The 17,050-nt window shown below is 47.8% G+C and overlaps 1 protein-coding gene across 1 annotated transcript in view; it reads left to right on the forward strand.

The window, feature by feature from the left end:
- Window positions 1-2,724: 2,724 nt before the first annotated feature.
- Tfdp2 (transcription factor Dp-2) overlaps window positions 2,725-17,050 on the forward strand; it is a 41,097-nt gene continuing 26,771 nt past the window's right edge. The window contains exon 1 of the mRNA XM_090323568.1: window positions 2,725-2,821. The gene's annotated coding sequence lies outside the window, so the exon portion shown is untranslated. The remainder of the gene's footprint in view (window positions 2,822-17,050) is intronic.

Consider the following 17,050-nt stretch of genomic DNA (forward strand, 5'->3'; position numbering starts at 1 on the left):
TTTCCCTGAACATTTGTTCTCAAGGTGCGTGTTCTACCACTTGAGCCATAGCACCATTTTTGGCTTTTTATTAGTTAATTGGACTTAAGTGTCTCACTCACTGTCTAACCCTGGCTGGCTAGACAGTGATCCTCACATCATGGTAGTTGAACTTGGGGATTGCTCCCAGCAAAACAAGTAAGTGAAACAGCTCTAGGGCCATGTCTGTTTGCATTTGCAGTGCTTTCCCTAGTTCCTGGCACACAGTAGGCACTGAATAAGTGCTGAATCAATGTGTGTGCTCTCACATTTCAGGCATCTACTCTCAAACACTGGAGAAAGTACGTTTATTTTCCAGGTCAAAGGAAATAAAACCTCTTAACGGGGAGTACGGAGGAAGTCAGAGAGCTGACTATTTGTACAAACTGTCAAACTGAATTCCTATGAGTGGGGAAAAATGAAGAATTGATCCCCATGAATTCTCTTTCCGTGTGGCAACTGAGCTGGGTTTATTCTGTCTTGGAGACGTTTCTTGTTTTGGCTTCAACATCAAGCTGTTCCTCTTTATTCTGGATTTCTTGGCTTGCTGTGAAACTAGCATTTACTGTCTTATTGCCAGTGTAGCCCCATTAGGTCATGGAAATTCACAGCTAGATCAACCTAGTATCTGGAAAATTTGAAAGCTGGGCTGCCCATTTTCCTTTGTAAGACTGCAAGTGTTAAGAGGCACTGACTTTTAAGTTTTGTTCCTTCTTTCCCTTCCTTTCTCTCTCTTTTTTTTTTCTTTCCTTCCTTTTCTTTCGCTTTCCTTGGGTTTGAACTCAGGGCCTGGGTGCTGTCCTTGCAACTCTTTGTGCTCAAGGCCAGCACTCCACTTCTCAGACCACAGCACTACTTCCAGCTTTTTTTCTGAGTAGTTTATTGGAGATGAGGGTCTCACCGACTTTTCTGCCCAGGATGGCTTCTAACTGTGATCCTCAGATCTCGGCCTCCTGAGTAGCTAGGTTGACATGTTTTTTTTTCCAAAAGTAGTATTATAGAGTAATTGCCATCTCTGAACATTTACTATATGCCTTGCAAAAGTCTCACGTGACTGCCTACAAATAAGCCATACAAACATCAGTAATAGTTTCATATGGTTCAAATTAATATTCTCTTCAAGTTCTCATCTTAGAGATTAGAGAAGTCTGGAATTGTGGCTCAAGTGGTAGAGTACCTGCCTAGCAAGCACAAGGGGCCCCAAGTTCAAATCCTAGCGGTGTCAAAAGTACATGGATTTCTAATGGCCTTAACTTTAGTTAACTTGAGCTTGCCATCTCAAGATAACTGCAGCCAGGTGCTAGTGGCTTCTGTCTGTAAGCCTAGTTTCTCAGGAGGCTGAGATCTGAGCACTGAGGTTCAAAGCCAACCCAGGCAAGAAAGACAATGAAACTCCCATCTCCAATTAGCTATGGAAAATGCTAGAAGTGAGGCTGTGGCTCAAGTGGGAGAGCGCTAGCCTTGAGCAAAATAGCTCAAGGACGGCACCCAAGTGCAGGCACAGGACAACAACAAAAATACAGGACTTTGTCCACATTTACATGAAGAATTTCATGTACGTACTTCTGTGAGGGTTACTGAGAGGATATCAAACTCACCTGGCTGGCTTGAGGAAGGAGGGTTTTTTGTTTGTTTTTGCATTGCTAAATGCCTAGAGTGGTAAGTATTCCTCAAATAAAGCAATGTAATACCCTAACAAAGTGCCTGCTGGAAATGAAATAAATCCTTACTTGTTACTGGAAAATGTACAATCTCTCATGTTGCTCGCGCACCCATTGCTTTCTTAAAGTACTGGGGTTTGAACTCAGGGCCTTGATACTAGGCATGCGTTTTGCCCCCGAACCCTGCTCCCCGCCCTAGGCTTCATTTGGGGGTAATGCCCTGTCGCCCAACCTGCCTCCTCCTCTCCTTCCTGTTCCCTTGCTTGGGCCTCCACTGGGGCTTGAACTCAGGGCCGCCTGCATGTTGTCCCTTTAGTTTTCTGCTCAAGGCTGGCACTCCACCACTTGAACCACAGCTCCACTGCGACTTTTTGGGTGGTTAGCTGGAGATCAAGAGCCGCACACACGTTCCTGCCAGGGCTGGCTTCGAACCGCGGTCCTCGGGTCTCTGAGTGGTCAGGATTTCAGGCGTGAGCCTGCGGTGCGGCTCCCCGGGTGAATCTACGCGAGCGTCCCGGTGTCACTCCGCTCCGCCGCTCCGGTCTCGCCCCGGCACTGACCGCCCGGCTCCCCTTACCCCCCCCCCCAAGGGAACTCGCATTTTCTTCCGGCGGGGGACGGATGGGCGAGCCCAGGTGCTGCAACCCTGCACGCCCGGCGCCCGGAAGGCGGCCGGCGGGATCCAGGGGGCGGCGCCGGGATCCGGGGGCGGAGCCGAGCACCCGAGGTCCCGCCTACTCTCCCGCGATGCCCTTCCCTCATTGGGAGCCTTGGGGGCGGGGTTTGTTTACACCTGCACGCACCGTCCGTCCAGCCAATCCGTGGGCAGCGCCGCCTGGCGTCACACACGCGGAGGACCAATCAGTGCATACCGTGCTACTCGGCCGCCAAAGCTGGCGCGAGGGAAGCGGGGCGGCCGCACCTGTGGTGAAAGCGAGCGCAGCCGGCTGCGGTGTGGGCTGTGCGCCGTCGCCGCCCGCGAGGCTGAGGAGGGAGGCTGGGGGCGCCCGGCCGCGTCCGGGGGTTCTGACACGGGGGTCTCCCCACACACCCCTCAGCGGGTCACCGTCCCAGGCTGCCGGCTGAGCGCGGGCGCCAGAGAAGTGGCCGGGCCGCGGAGCGAGGTCGCCCGTCGCAGCGCGGTGAGTCCGGGAGGAGGCGCGCGGCGGGCCGGGGCCGGGGCCGGGGCCGAGGTCGGGGCCGAGGTCGGGGCCAGGACCAGGACCCGGGCCGAGGCCGGGGCCGGGGCCGGGGCCGAAGCCGAAGCCTGAACATCCGCGGGCGGGCGGCCGGCGAGCCAGGCCGGGCGCCTCGAGGCGCGTCGGTCCAGGCCCGAGTAACCGTGGGGAGGGGCGGTCGGTGTCGCCCCCGAGGCCCGGCGTCCGTGGGGGTCTCCCCTGAGTCCCGGCGTCCGTGGGGGTCTCCCCGAGTCCCGGCGTCCGTGGGGGTCTCCCCGAGGCCCGGCGTCCGTGGGGGTCTCCCCTGAGTCCCGGCGTCCGTGGGGGTCTCCCCTGAGTCCCGGCGTCCGTGGGGGTCTCCCCGAGGCCCGGCGTCCGTGGGGGTCTCCCCTGAGTCCCGGCGTCCGTGGGGGTCTCCCCTGAGTCCCGGCGTCCGTGGGGGTCTCCCCTGAGTCCCGGCGTCCGTGGGGGTCTCCCCGAGTCCCGGCGTCCGTGGGGGTCTCCCCGGGGCGGCGGCGGCCCGAGTCACGCTCTTGACTGACACAGGGCCCCGGTGACCGGCGCGGGTTCACCCTCACGGGTGTTTCCTAGAGTTCCAGAGCTTTGAGTCCCTCGTGGAACCTCACGATCTCCCGTGCACCCCAATAGGAACGCGCCCTTCTTCCCAGTTTCTTTTCGGATTTATTCGGTGCCGACCCTGAGCTTGCTTTTTTTCCTCGCTGTCTCCCTCAAGTCTGGGCGCTCTACCGCTTGAATCCTCCCCACTTGCGCTTTCTTGGTGGTCAGTTGGGAGTCTCAGGGACTTTCCTGCTCAGGTCGGCTTCGAACTGCAATTCCCACATCTCAGCTGCTCCGCCTGTGTTGAGGAGCCAAGACGAGGGACCCAGCCACCAGGGCCGGCCAAACGTTTAGGCCCAGGCTGGCTCTCACATCCGAGGGCCAGTAAGGAAGGCTGGAAAGGGAGGGTCCCTTTGCCCCGGCCGCGGGAGGCTTTCAGTAGGGTCTGGTGAACTGCCGGGGGGGGGGGGTTCCTGGCGATCTGTGGGCTCAGTTGGGGTCTCTGGAATGGGGTTCTACCTCCGGGTGGGGAGGGCGTCGGTCCAGGTCTGTGGAATTCACCGGGAGTAACTGCCCGGGTGGTTTTAAGCGCCCGGCGGAATTCCTCGTTGGATTACGGTCTACCCCAGGGGTCCCTTCCGACTGGGTGGGGATGTTTTTCTGCTTTTCTGCTGAGCCTTCCTACTAATATGCACGGCTCAAATCCCCTTTGAGCTGGGACTTGAACTCTGGGCCCCTTCGCTTTTTTGCTCAAGGCTGATGCTCCACTTCTGTTCTGAGATGTATTTGAGAGAAGAGCCTCCTAGGTTTTCCTTCTTGGGCTGGCTTCAGACCAGGATCCTTAAAACTCTTGTGCACCGAGATCAGAATACTTTGGATAATCTGTTCCTCCTTCTTGGACCCAGGCTCCTCCTTTCTTACCTTCTTTTCTCTACAAGTCAGAGTTCATGCTTTCCCTCCCCCACATCCCAGATTGTGTCTTTTCATTTGACTTCTACAGCCTTTTTTTTTTAGGGGGGGGGGCATTTGTTTTCTATTCTGTTGAGTACGCAGAGCTAGAAAGCTCTCTTAGGATGGTTAAAAAATATGTATGTTAATTATTTGGTTCAAGTTGGCTTACCAATCAGGAAGTTAGTTAATTTAATTTTCCTTAAATATTTCCAAGTTGTCACAAGGAATATATAACTTCCCTTATTTGCTTTCTAAAAATCTAGGTTTTATATGGCTTTTTATTTTTTTTAGCCTTGTCAGTTTAGTAACTGAGGGTCAGTTTTAATCCTAGTTCTAGCTAGGATTAGAGGGATGAGCTACCAGCACATATCTGACCAGGATCACTTGATCTGCCTGCTTCTGTCTCCCCTGTGCTGGAATTAAAAGTGTGTACCACCACAACCAGCCACCATCCCCCCCCACCTTGAGGACCACAGTAATAGCTTCTTGTTGACCTTCCTTCCTTAATAAAAAGGAGTACTTTCCAGTGGTATATGTTCATTGTAAGCTGAAAGAAGACTGCCACATGGTGCTGGCAGAAAAGAAGTTATGAGGAGAGTGTGCACAAAAGAGACTGCACAAGATGGAGGCAGGCTGAGAGTGCAAGGGATGCAGGGGAAGGGGGGGAGAGGGGCAAAGGAAAGGCTGAGGCCGCTAGGGGGCCAAGGCTCTAATGCTGGAGGCTGATGTTTAGGGATCGGGTGGGGAGGAGGCGTGGCCCGGGGAACCTTCTTCCCCAGGTGGGCCAGTGACCTGAGTTAGGAATGCTGGGAATGCTCCACAAGGGCTTGGGGAAGGGGCTGTTACACACACACACACACACACACACACACACACACACACATATTGATAGATCAGTGACCTTTTTAAAGGTGAACGACTTTACATTCTGATTCTAGAATCTGGTCACAATAACTAACTTGGTTATGGACACTTGCAGGATCCCACTTTCTGTTGACCTGTGTGCTGCCCTTCCTATAGCCTTTGGCTTTCTGACAGCTTCGACTGATTCTGCACTTTTTTTTTTTCTTCTTGCCAGTCCTGGGCTTGAGCTCAGGGCCTGAGCACTATCCTTGGACTTTCTCTAGAGCTCTACCACTTGAGCCTTAGCACCTCTTCTGGCTTTTTTCTATGTATGTGGTACCAAGGAATTGAACCTGGGTCTTCATGTATGCTAGGCAAGCACTCTACCACTAGGCCAAACTCCCGGCCCCATTCTGCACTTTTTTTGTTTCAGTCCTCAGACTTGAACTGAAGGCCTGTGCCTGAGCTTTTTAGCTCTCTACCACTTCAGCCACTGCTCGAGTTCTGGCTTTTGAGGTAGTTTGTTGGACATAAGAGTCTTATAGACTTCATGCGTGGCCTGGCGTCAAACTGCAGTCTTCAGAGCTCAGGCTTCTGAGTAGCTAGGATAGCAGGGGTGAGGCCTCCTGTGCCCACTTGCATGATTCTCCTCTGCTCAGTGGAAGTTTACATGGAGTGATGTAACTTTTTAATGTTCCCTTCCTGACTAGGAACTTTGTTTAATCTTATCCACATGGAGCTTTGGTTTCTATTCAAGTCCTGGGACTTTAACTCAGGGTCTGGGCACTGTCCCTGAGCTTTTGCTCAGAGCTAGCACTCTACCGCTTGAGCCACAGCACCACTTCTGGCTTCTGTGTATGTGGTACTAAGGAATTGAACTCAGGGCTTCAGGTATCCTAGGCAAGCCCTCTACCACTAAAGCACATTCCCAGTCCTGAATTTATCTTAATTGCCTGTTTGGGGACATTATATTGAAGTTTGTTTTTACTGACCAGTGTGAAGACAGATTTTCTTGATGGAAAAGCCTGAATGAAAAAGAATCTACATTGTAGTTGTTTCTCTAGTCCGTTATTTATTTTCCCTTTGTTTCTGTTTTTGAGAGAGAGTCCATTGATCCTCCTTCTGGCTTTGCAGTGCTAGAATTACAAGGTGTGCCATTACACTGGGTTTTTCTGGCCTGCAATAAAAGCTTCTAATAGATCTTCCTCCAAAGTTTTCTTCAAATCGCTAAGTTTGGCTGATGGGAACATTCTGTTTTTAAAATGCTTGTGATTTTTGAAGTCTTTTCTTATTGAAATAATCTATAATGATCTAATTAGAATTTAAATTCTGAGTACTTCCTTTTTTTTTTTTTTTTTTTTTGCCAGTCCTGGGCTTGAGCTCAGGGCCTGAGCAATGTCCTTGGACTTTCTCAAGGCTAGAGCTCTACCACTTGAGCCTCAGCACCACTTCCAGCTTTTTTCTATGTATGTGGTACCAAGGAATCGAACCCGGGTCCTCATGCATGCTAGGCAAGCACTTTAACCACTAGACCAAACTCCCAGCCCATTCTGAGTACTTTCTAGCTTTATTCTCCTTGGTTTACTAACCTTTTAACTTCAGGCTCCCACCCCACCTTTTTTCTTTGGTCTTGGGAAACCCTAGAGCTGTGTGCCCAGTCTCAAGTCTGTGTGTGTGTGTGTGTGTGTGTGCTGGGCCTGGGGTTTGAACTCAGGGCCAGGGCCAAGTTTTATAAATGTTCTGTGGTTACATGTTAAAGTTTATGTAATGTTGAAAATCATATATAAATTGATCATACAATCAGAATTGATTGCATTTGGAAATAAGAGCAGTAGGTGGAGAGCACAGCGCAAAAGGACTTTCTCCACTTTTAACTCTAGGTCTCAATAAAACATCTGACTAGCTACCCTGTCTTGTTATGTATGTGTGTATGTAGAGATCTGTATCTGTATTTGTGTTTCTAGCTTATGTATTTAATATACTTAATATATGTCACACACACAAAAAAAAGACTAGGGCTAGGACTTTGGCCTAGTGGTAGAGTGCTTGTCTAGCATGCACAAAGACCCGGGTTCGATTCCTTGGTACCATATACATAGAAAAAAGCTGGAAGTGGTGCTGTGGCTCATGTGGTAGAGCTCTAGCTTTGAGAAAGCCCAAAGACAGACAGTGCTCAGGCCCTGAGCTCAAGCCCAGGACTGGCAAGAAAAAAAAAAAAAAAGACTAAAGCTCTGTGCCATTTGAAATTGGCTCTCAGCCTCCTATACCTGATATTTAGCAGGTCTGTTAATCCCATCCTTTTCTCCAATGCTAAAGTTATTATCAGATTTGTTTTTTATGTAGATCTTTGTTAATGTAGCCTGGCAACCTTATTTCATAAAAACAAACAAGTGGAGGCCAGGATCGTAGCCTAGTGGTTAAAGTGCTTGCCTAGCATGCAGAAAGCCCTGGGTTTGATTCCTCCATACCACATACATAGAAAAAGTGGAAGTGGTGATGTGGCTCAAGTGGTAGAGCTCTAGCCTTGAGAAAGCCCAAGGACAGTGCTCAGGCCCTGAGTTCAATCGCCAACTGGCAAAAAATAAAAATTAAAAAAAAAAAAAACAAGGAACTGGAGATGTGGCTCAGAGTGAAAAGGCAAGGGAGAGTAGGAGCCCCCAAATTCATGCTCCAATTCTAGCACCGATAATAGAACATACAAAAATCTTACAGTTTGACTAATCTCAGATTGTCAAGCCAGGATAAGCAAGCCTTGTGTTTGGTAGGCAAACACACTACCCCTTGCACCCTGCCTCCGGCGCCTACAAATTTCATCCCTTCTAGGCCCTGAGCACCTTTTACCCCAGGTGCCCGTTGTACTGACTTCTAAGAGCATGGACTTGGTAAAACCATTTTTAGCCTTATACTTGGAGTTCTTTAGTTACAATTCAATGTTTTTCCCCCACTGGTTCTGGGACTTGAACCCCAGGCCTTGCTACTGTTTTTGAGCCTCTTTGTATTCCAGGATAGTGGTCTACTTCTTGAGCCACAGCACCACTTCCAGCTTTTTCTGAGTAGTTTATTGGAGATAAGAGTCTCATAGACTTTTTTGCCTAGACTGGCCTTGAACTGTGATCCTCAGATCTCAGCCTCCTTTGTAGCCACTGGTGCCTGGCTTTGATCCCACATTTCTTTCTTTTTTCTTTTTTTTCTTCCTTTTTCTTTTTTTGTGAGTTATGGGGCTTGAACTCTGGGCCTGGGTACTGTCCCTGAGCTCTTTGGCTCAAGGCCCTATCTTTGAGCCAAGCCCCACTTCCCATTTTCTACTGGTTAAATGGAGATAAGAGTTTCAGTTCCTTTTGTGCCCTGGCTGGCTCTGAACCTTGATCCTCAGGTCTCAGCCTCCTGAGCAGCTAGGATGACAGGCGTGAGCCACCTTGCCGGGCTCTGATGCCACATTTCTGAGAACATTCATTCCATTGTCTCACCTGTACATGACAGGAGGTGATGGCTAACCTTGACTGTGCGCTTAGTGGTTGGATTGAGAAGCACCAGATTAGCAAACCGTGTATTTTCAGAGGACTCACAAAGGAGGGGGTCTGACCTGACAGTGGGTGCACGGTCCCCTAGATGGGGTCTTGGAGAAAGGCAGCTAGTGCAGGCGTCTCTCACTCATCTTCTGCTCTTCGCCGCCTGCCCTTCTGCCATGGAACTCTGCCGGAGCATGCATCAGAACCTCTGTAGCTCTTTCCTCCACTGAGGTCTCCCAGGCGTGGAGTCGCAGCCGCAATAGGCTCCATGGACCCTAGTACAGTGCAGTATTGTTACATAAGCTGCAGGTCTATTGGATTTTTCTTGTCAGTAGTGGGAAAGACCCACATGCATTTGGTAGTCATTGCTTCTTCGTCTTTTCTTCTGTCATGTAACCCAAGGTTTTCTTATTCATGGCTTTGCCACTTGTGAAGAGAACTGATGAGTTATTTCAGACAGTCCCTACATTTGGGTTTGTTCAATAAGACAAGATTCTTTTTGTTTTTTCGTCTTGATTCTGGGGCGTGGACTCAAGGCTTGTGCTCTTGTTTAAAGCTTTTGCACTCAAGGCCTGTTCTTGGTGAGCAAGCACTCTCCCACAGGCGCCACACTCAGTTCTTCACCTTACATTTGGAAGACTGTTTGGTACTCTCCTTTGACATGGTTCCCTTAGCACCAGAGGCTATGATTGGACTTTGGTTTTATTGTTGTTGAGAAATCTTGTGCTAGGTAATTGTCATTCCTTTGCAGATAATCTGTTTTCTCTGCCTGCTTTTTTCTCTCTCAAGTTTTTTTTTTTTTTTTTTTTTTTTTGCCAGTCCTGGGCCTGAGCTCAGGGCCTGAGCACTGTCCTTGGACTTTCTCAAGGCTAGAGCTCTACCACTTGAGCCTCAGCACCACTTCCGGCTTTTTTTCTATGTATGTGGTACCGAGGAATCGAACCTGGGTCTTCGTGCATGCTAGGCAAGCACTCTACCACTAGGCCAAACTCCCGGCCCTCAAGTTTGTTTTTTGAAGTGTATGGGATAGAATCCATTGCCACCTGCCTGCTCAGTAGGTGCTCTACTGCTGAGCCTTCCCTAAAGGTTTGTTTTATTCTTATTCTTATTAATTATTATTATAAAATACATTAAACAAAGTTTGCTATCTTTAGGTCCAAAGTTGAGGGGTCTGAAGTGCATTTGCACTATTGTGCAACTATCATCCCCTATTCTTCCCAGAAGACTTTTCATCTTGCAAGACTGAAACTCCCTGTTCCAGTTAAACAACTGTTCCCCATTCCTCCTCCCCCAGCCCTAGAGGCAACCCTGCTACTTTGTCTCTCTCAGTTAGACTGCTCTTGTTACCATATGGAAGTTGAATCATACAGTCTTGTCTTTTTTGGCTAATGCAGACTTTTTTTTCTCCCCCCCCCCATATACTGTCTGTTGTTCTGTGTGTGTGTGTGTGTGTGTGCGCGCGCGTGCGTGCGCGCGCGCGTGCGCGCGTGCGTGCGCATGTGCGTGCATGTGCGTGTGCATGCTTTGCCGGTACTGGGGCTTGAATTCAAGACCTTGACATCTTGGTTAGCTTTTTTGGCTCCAGACCAGGGCTCCACTACATAAGCCACACCTCATACCTCTACTTCTGGCTTTTTGCTGGTGAATTGCCGATGAGTCTCAGAGTTGTACACCTGGGATGGGTGCTGTACCTTAGCTGTTATTGAGCCCATAGCTCCCTTTCTGGCTTTTTGTTAATTGGTGATATGAGTCGTGAGTTTTTTTTTTTTTTTTCTGCCAGTGTTGACTTTGAACCATAACCCTCAGTTCTCAGCTGCCTGAGTAGCTGGGATTACAGGCACCCAGCTTCCTACTTTTTTTTTTCTTTCTGTAATTCAATAAAGATAAAAGTCTATTAGGATCAGAAATGTGGCTTAGGGGTAGAGTGCTTGCCTAGCATGTATGAAGTTCTGGGTTCCCTTCCTCAGTGCCACAGAAACAGAATAAGCTGGAGATGGCACTGTGACTCAAGTGGTAGAGTGCTGTAGCCTTGAGCAAAAAGAAGCTCAGGGATGGTACCCAAGGCCTTGAGTTCAAGCCCCTGGGCTGGCAGATCCTAGATCCTCAAGGCCTCAGCCTCTTAATAGTTAGAATTATAGCATAAGATACTGGTGACTGGCTCCTTTTTTCTTTCTGGAATTCCTTTAGTTAGATTTCTTGTAATAACTTCTAGTTTAATTTTCTCTTCTAAATTGTAGAAAATGTCTTACCTTCTTTTGCTTTCCCTCTCAGCCCTGTGCTTCTGTTTTCCTTTCTTCATTCCTCTGGCATTCTTTGCCTCTCTTCCTCTCTAATCCCTCTCCCCTCCCTCCTTCCTCTTTCCCTCCATCTTTTTCTGTACCTCCATGTTGATAGGCACAGTATTCATTAGTTTTGGTGTCTGTTGTTTCCTTAATTTGGCCTCTTAATTTTGTGTTTCCGTTTTTCTCCAGCTGTTCAGTAAATGTTGGCCATCTGTTGAGGTTAAAAAGCAAGGCAATAAAAAGCCAGTGCAGACATCCATAGGGAGCTGTTAGCCAGATCTTTGTCCTGGGTGATGGATGCAGATCTTCTCCGCAATTGGCTCCCTAGAGAGGGCTCTGCCAGTATTCCACCTGATCACACTGTTCTGGGTGCCAAGTTGATATTGAGCACATTAATAAATCTTCATCTCATTTCGGTGCGATAGATGCATGGTCCTACCTGCTGTCCACTGAAGGTCCAGCCCTGTCCCTGCTGTGGTGCAGAAAGGATTTTCTCTAGGGGCAACTTGATCTCCCATCTCTGACTGGTGCTTCTGAAGTGTCTTGCATACCTGTCCAACACTGCAGTCTTACAGCATAGCATCCTGTATATGTCTTCTTTTGTCTTGAAGGCTAGTAGCTAAAATTACTGGCCTGTACCAACCTCTCAAACTTAATGATTGAGATGGAATGTCCCCCAGCTTTTTCCATGTGGCATGAAGCCGCCATCCTCCTGCTCTCTCCCTCCCGAGTAACCAGGACCACTGTACCTGGTTTCTATTTGTTTAGCGATGAAATGACAAACACTGAATAAATATTTGTTGAAAAAGTACACGAGCCTTACCCTCTTGTCAGTCACTGCCAGCAGCTGCTCATTGACAGTTGGGAGTTTTTTCATTGATTTTTCTCCCCAATCTCCCTGCTACATACGCATGGCTTAAAGCTGGCACACACACGTCCCCTGTTCTGTCCCATCATACTACTGCCCTCCCTATGTTTAGCTGCCTCTTTCATTAAGTCTCTAATGGCTGCTGGTAGCTTTGTCTGTTGAGTTCAGGGAAGTTCGTCTGCTCTAGCTCCAGAGCTGCTAGTAAAGCAGCCATTGAAGTCTTAGAATTCTGGCGCCAAAATGGTTTGTCTGCACAGTGAATGAATAGTATCCTGACAGATGAACAGCAGGTGTTCTCGTCCCTGCAGCTGCTGGGGTGAAGTGGCAGGAACCCCTTGGACATACGACTGCTGTGCTTAGCTCTCGCCAGTCCCAGCTGCTCCTCCATGGCCCCTTTTTCAACTTTAGTAAATAGCTTAGAAAGGGGGGAAAAAACCCATAAGCAAAGGAAAAAATATATAGGTAGATATAGTGGCTAAGGGGAATGCTTCACAGACATGCTAGGTAGTTACGATTCTAGTCACATGATACTGTTACTTTGGAAATATATAGTTTACTGGTAACATTGATTATAGATAGCCTATTTGCCTAGTTTTCAGGATCCTGTTTCTTACAAGGGAATATTGCCCTTTTTTGGTGCTATTGGGATTTGAACTCAGAGCCTTGTGCTTGCCAGTCTGGAACTTGAGAGCCTTTCAAGAAAGGTGAACTGCTGGATAGAGGCTGAAGGCCTTGAGACCAAGCTCCCTCTTGGAACCAGATCCTGGAGAGTTCATTGCTAGGTGGGACTGGAGGCCTCAAGCCCAGGAAACCTCTGAACCACGTGGATTCCACACTGAACCACACGGCTTCCCCAGGTCAGGTGCTACCTCCTAATGGAGGGACATTGCTTAGCAGGGGGCAAGGGCCCCAGACCAGTGGGGGAGAGTGCCTCGGTCTCTCAGTCCTCCCTGCCAGTCAGGACTTACTGCTCGTTCCCTGCCCACTGGTGCATTCAGGGGATCCCCTAGGCATGGACATGAGCTGCCACTGAGGTTACAGAGGGGGCTTGTGCCGTGAGAGACAGCCAGCTATGAGCCAAAGGTTTATCAAGCTCCCAACAGCCAACCAAGACCACTGATACACAAGAAGGTTAGCCTCAAAGTGGACCAGCTCAGGAACTGACAACCACACCTGCAAGTGACTTCATCCCCTGTTCTTCCTGCCCAGTGGCCTGTGCACATAGGAGAATGCTTGGTGCCTGAGCCATACCCTGGTAAGAAACAGCACCCCAGCCCTATCACTGCACAGTCCCACACGAACATTGAAAATACCTTACCAAAAAACTACAAATGAGCCGCACTGTTGGCACACGCTATAACCCTACCTAGTCAGGGACTGAGACCTGAGCATCATGGTTTGAGGGTAGTCCGGGCAAGAAAGTCTGGAACCTCCAAAAAGGGTGGAAGTGGTACTCTGGCTCAAGTACTAGAGTGCTAGCCTTGGTTAAGTGTCGGGGTGAATACCAAGAGGTCTGGATTCAGATCTCTGGATCACTGTTGAAAGGCCAAACCCACGAATGGTGGTCACTCAGGGAGAAAAGATGTAGCTGGAGATATAGAAAATATGTAGCAGAAAACTTCTCAAATCTTGAGAGGCTTCTGGCAACAAGAGGCTGGAAATACAAGACTTCAATAAGACAAGATCAGAAAGAGCTTCTCCAAAGCAAAGCATACTACGGTGAAGTCATTAGACACACTGAATAAGAAAGAAAGCTGCAAGAGAGGAGTAGCAACTAACAGAAATGGGATCCACCAAAATAACAGCAGGTGTCTCAAAAATGAGCAGGGCAGGGAATGGTACTTTTTAAGCCTTGAAAGAAAGTGCCAGTCTATATGAATGTATCTAGCAAAGTCACATTTCATAATTGAGGAATTAAAATCCTCAGCCAGGCAACCAGTATATCAAGCCTATAATTCTGGCTACTCAGGAAGTTGAGGTTTAAGAGTATATGAGCCTCTTATCTACAATTAACTACCCAAATGCCATAAATGGGGCTATGGCACAAATTGTAGAGCACTAGCCTTGAACAGGAAAGCTCAGGGACAGCACCCAGGTCCTGAGTTTCAAGTCCCAGTACTGTCATGGACACACAATATTATTTTTACCAGGTCAAAAGTCTCAATGTCCATCACTAGGGTCTACTGAAATAGATGACAGAATACTGGAATAAAGAGTCAAGAACTTGGGGCCGGGAGTTTGGCCTAGTGGTTAAAGTGCTTGCTTAGCATGCACGAAGACCCGGGTTCGATTCCTCGGTACCACATACATAGAAAAAAGCCGGAAGTGGTGCTGAGGCTCAAGTGGTAGAGCTCTAGCCTTGAGAAAGTCCAAGGACAGTGCTCAGGCCCTGAGCTCAAGCCCAGGACTGGCAAAAAAAAAAAAAGAGTCAAGAACTTGAAAACTTGAGTTTCATATTAAAATTTTAAAAGGAGAAATCCCAGCCCCATGGCATGATTGTTTTATATTAAATTTTGAAAGACTTTTAGTATAGTTATCCTTTTCTCTGGATTTACTGTAGTTATCCTTCATTGTATTGTAATTTTTTGAATATGGGGAGTGCTGCGTCCCTTGTCAGATGTATTTTGTGACGTGTCAATGTGTCTGCTGGTTGAGACACTGGGCTCATGTTCTGTGTTCTTAGGCTGGCACTGCCAGTGATAACCATTGATTACTTTGATTCTCTCAAACTCCTGTCATCCATAAGATAAGAGCACTAATATCTCTCTGCTGGACGGAGGTGTGATATTGAGGCTCTGAGGAGGGTTTGGACGCATGCTGATCACACGTGAAGTGGCCGTCATTTTCTAGGGCGGTCTCTCCTAATCACAACCTCCTATCTGAAGTGACTGCATAGGAAATACTGCTCTTGTGCTTACCTCTGACAGATGGGATGGTGCTGATACTTGGGTTGGTTTTTGTTTGGGTGGGTTGAGAGTTGGTGCTAGGGCTCCCCTTAGGCCTTACGCATGTGAGCACTCACTTTGGCCTTGAGCTGTGCTGCCAATATGTCTTGTAGTATTATTTTTGTGCGTGTGATACTGGGGACTGAACTTTGTGTTTCCCTTATGTCCCCACATGCAAGGCAAGTGCTCCCCCACTGAGCTACATGCCCAGCTCTTGTTTTTTTGTGTTACAAACTTTGATGAGCATGCATTTAGAATTAGTAATGTCTGCTGTCTTCACTGAAATTTAATTTCAGTATTCCTTGGCAGTATTGGAAAAGCTACAAACCCTGATTCAAGTGATACTGCTCCTTAATTTGGAAAATTTATCTGCAATTAGTTTTACTGTCGTCTTGGTTTTTATTAAAGGGCTTTGTGGCCAAAGCCCCTGCACTGTGCGTGGCCTGGCACAGGGCTCACATTTTGAGGCCATCTGGGGAGCTGTATTGTCTGCAGTGTGATGAGCCATCCTGGCAGATGGTGAGGTCGAAAGATTGACTTTTTGAGCTTGCCATAATAGGTTCAGAAGCTGGAAGAAGAAATTGGACTTATTTTTCTAACTAATGGACAAGCCGGTGGCAGGAAGAAGCGCGCACTTGTTGGGTCTGGATAAATAGGCATCAGTGCATAGGGCTTACTTAAATCTCAGAGCCACCTGTCCTGCAGAGATGACAACTTCTTGAAACATGTGGTGTCACTCTTCAGGACACTTCTGAGTTTGTCATTCCAAGTTGGAAAATAAAATTTGTGTGTATGTGCTATCCCTGTGCCTTGAACTCAAGGCCTTGGTTCTGTGCTCAAGGCTAGCACTGTACCACTTTAACCACAATCCTCAGATCTCAGCCTCCTGAGTAGCTAGGCTTACAGGTGGGAGCCACTGGCACTTAGCACAAACCAATTTCAGAGAAAGATACTGCAAAAAGAAAGACACTTGGGAAATACTTGGGAAAAATTAGGAAATACTTTTAACAGGTTGTAAATTGCAGCAAAGCAGTGTTATGTTTCACTTTTAATAGAAAAAATGAGGTCCTTGTCATGATCCTGATTCTTCTTATACTGTTCATATAATTCTATTCCATTGACTATACTTATAATTCTGTTCCATGGATAATTCTATTCCACTGAACTACACTTGAGCCTTACAGAGTGAGGGAGAGAAGAATCCATATGGGAGTAATGGGCTACAGTCTCTTCTCTCTGCCAGGCTGTCCTTGGCACCTGTGTTAGATCCTGGCACACAGTGACAGTAAAGGGCTTGCTGAATGAGTAAATGAATGAGTGAGTTTATTGTCTGCTCTCGTTTATTTTAGATGGGTCTTTTTTTTTTTTTTTTTTTGCCAGTCCTGGGCTTGAGCTCAGGGCCTGAGCACTGTCCTTGGATTTTTCTCAAAGCTAGAACTCTACCACTTTAGCCTCAGCACCACTTCTGGCTTTTTCTAAGTATGTGGTACCAAGGAATTGAACCCTGGTCTTCGTGCATGCTAGGCAAGCACTCTACCACTAGGCCAAACTCCCGGCCCTAGATGGGTCTTTCTTAACCACATTTAAATAGTTTGTCTTCCCTGTTTTTAAAATGGATTTAGCTGGGCATGATGGCACCCACTCATAATCCCACCTGCCCCCAAGCTCACGATGGGAAGAAATCGCAATTGGAGGCCAGTCGAGGTAAAAAGTTAGCAAGACCTCATTTCGGTGAATCAATCGGTGGTGGTGATCATGTCTGTAATACCAGCTTGCTTGGGAAGCATAGGTGGGAGGGCTTAAGGCCAGCCTGGGCAAAACTACACTATTAGAAAAACAAAAACAAATAGCAAAACAGACATAAAGGACTTATGTTGTAATATTTTTCATTTCTACTGTGTGACTTCTGCATTTATTGTGGAGGAAGACATTAAACTTGTTCGAGTTACATTTTGGATGGAAAGAATTTGATTGTCAAGACTACAGTAGGTCTTAAAATCTCAATGTTTGGGGCCGGGAGTTTGGCCTAGTGGTAGAGTGCTTGGCTAGCATGCACGAAGGCCCGGGTTCAGTTCCTCAGTATCACATATATAGAAAAAAGCCGGAAGTGGTGCTAAGCCTAGGACTGGCAAAAAAATAAAAAATAAAAAATCTCAAATGTTTTCAGTTGATTTGTGGGTATTGTGTATATCTGAGGATATGAATTTCATGCAATACACCTTTAACAAATTGTGTCT

Source organism: Megascapheus bottae, chromosome 32, assembly GCF_031878675.1.
Source record: "Megascapheus bottae isolate mThoBot1 chromosome 32, mThoBot2.hap1, whole genome shotgun sequence".
Classification (NCBI taxonomy): domain Eukaryota; kingdom Metazoa; phylum Chordata; class Mammalia; order Rodentia; family Geomyidae; genus Megascapheus; species Megascapheus bottae.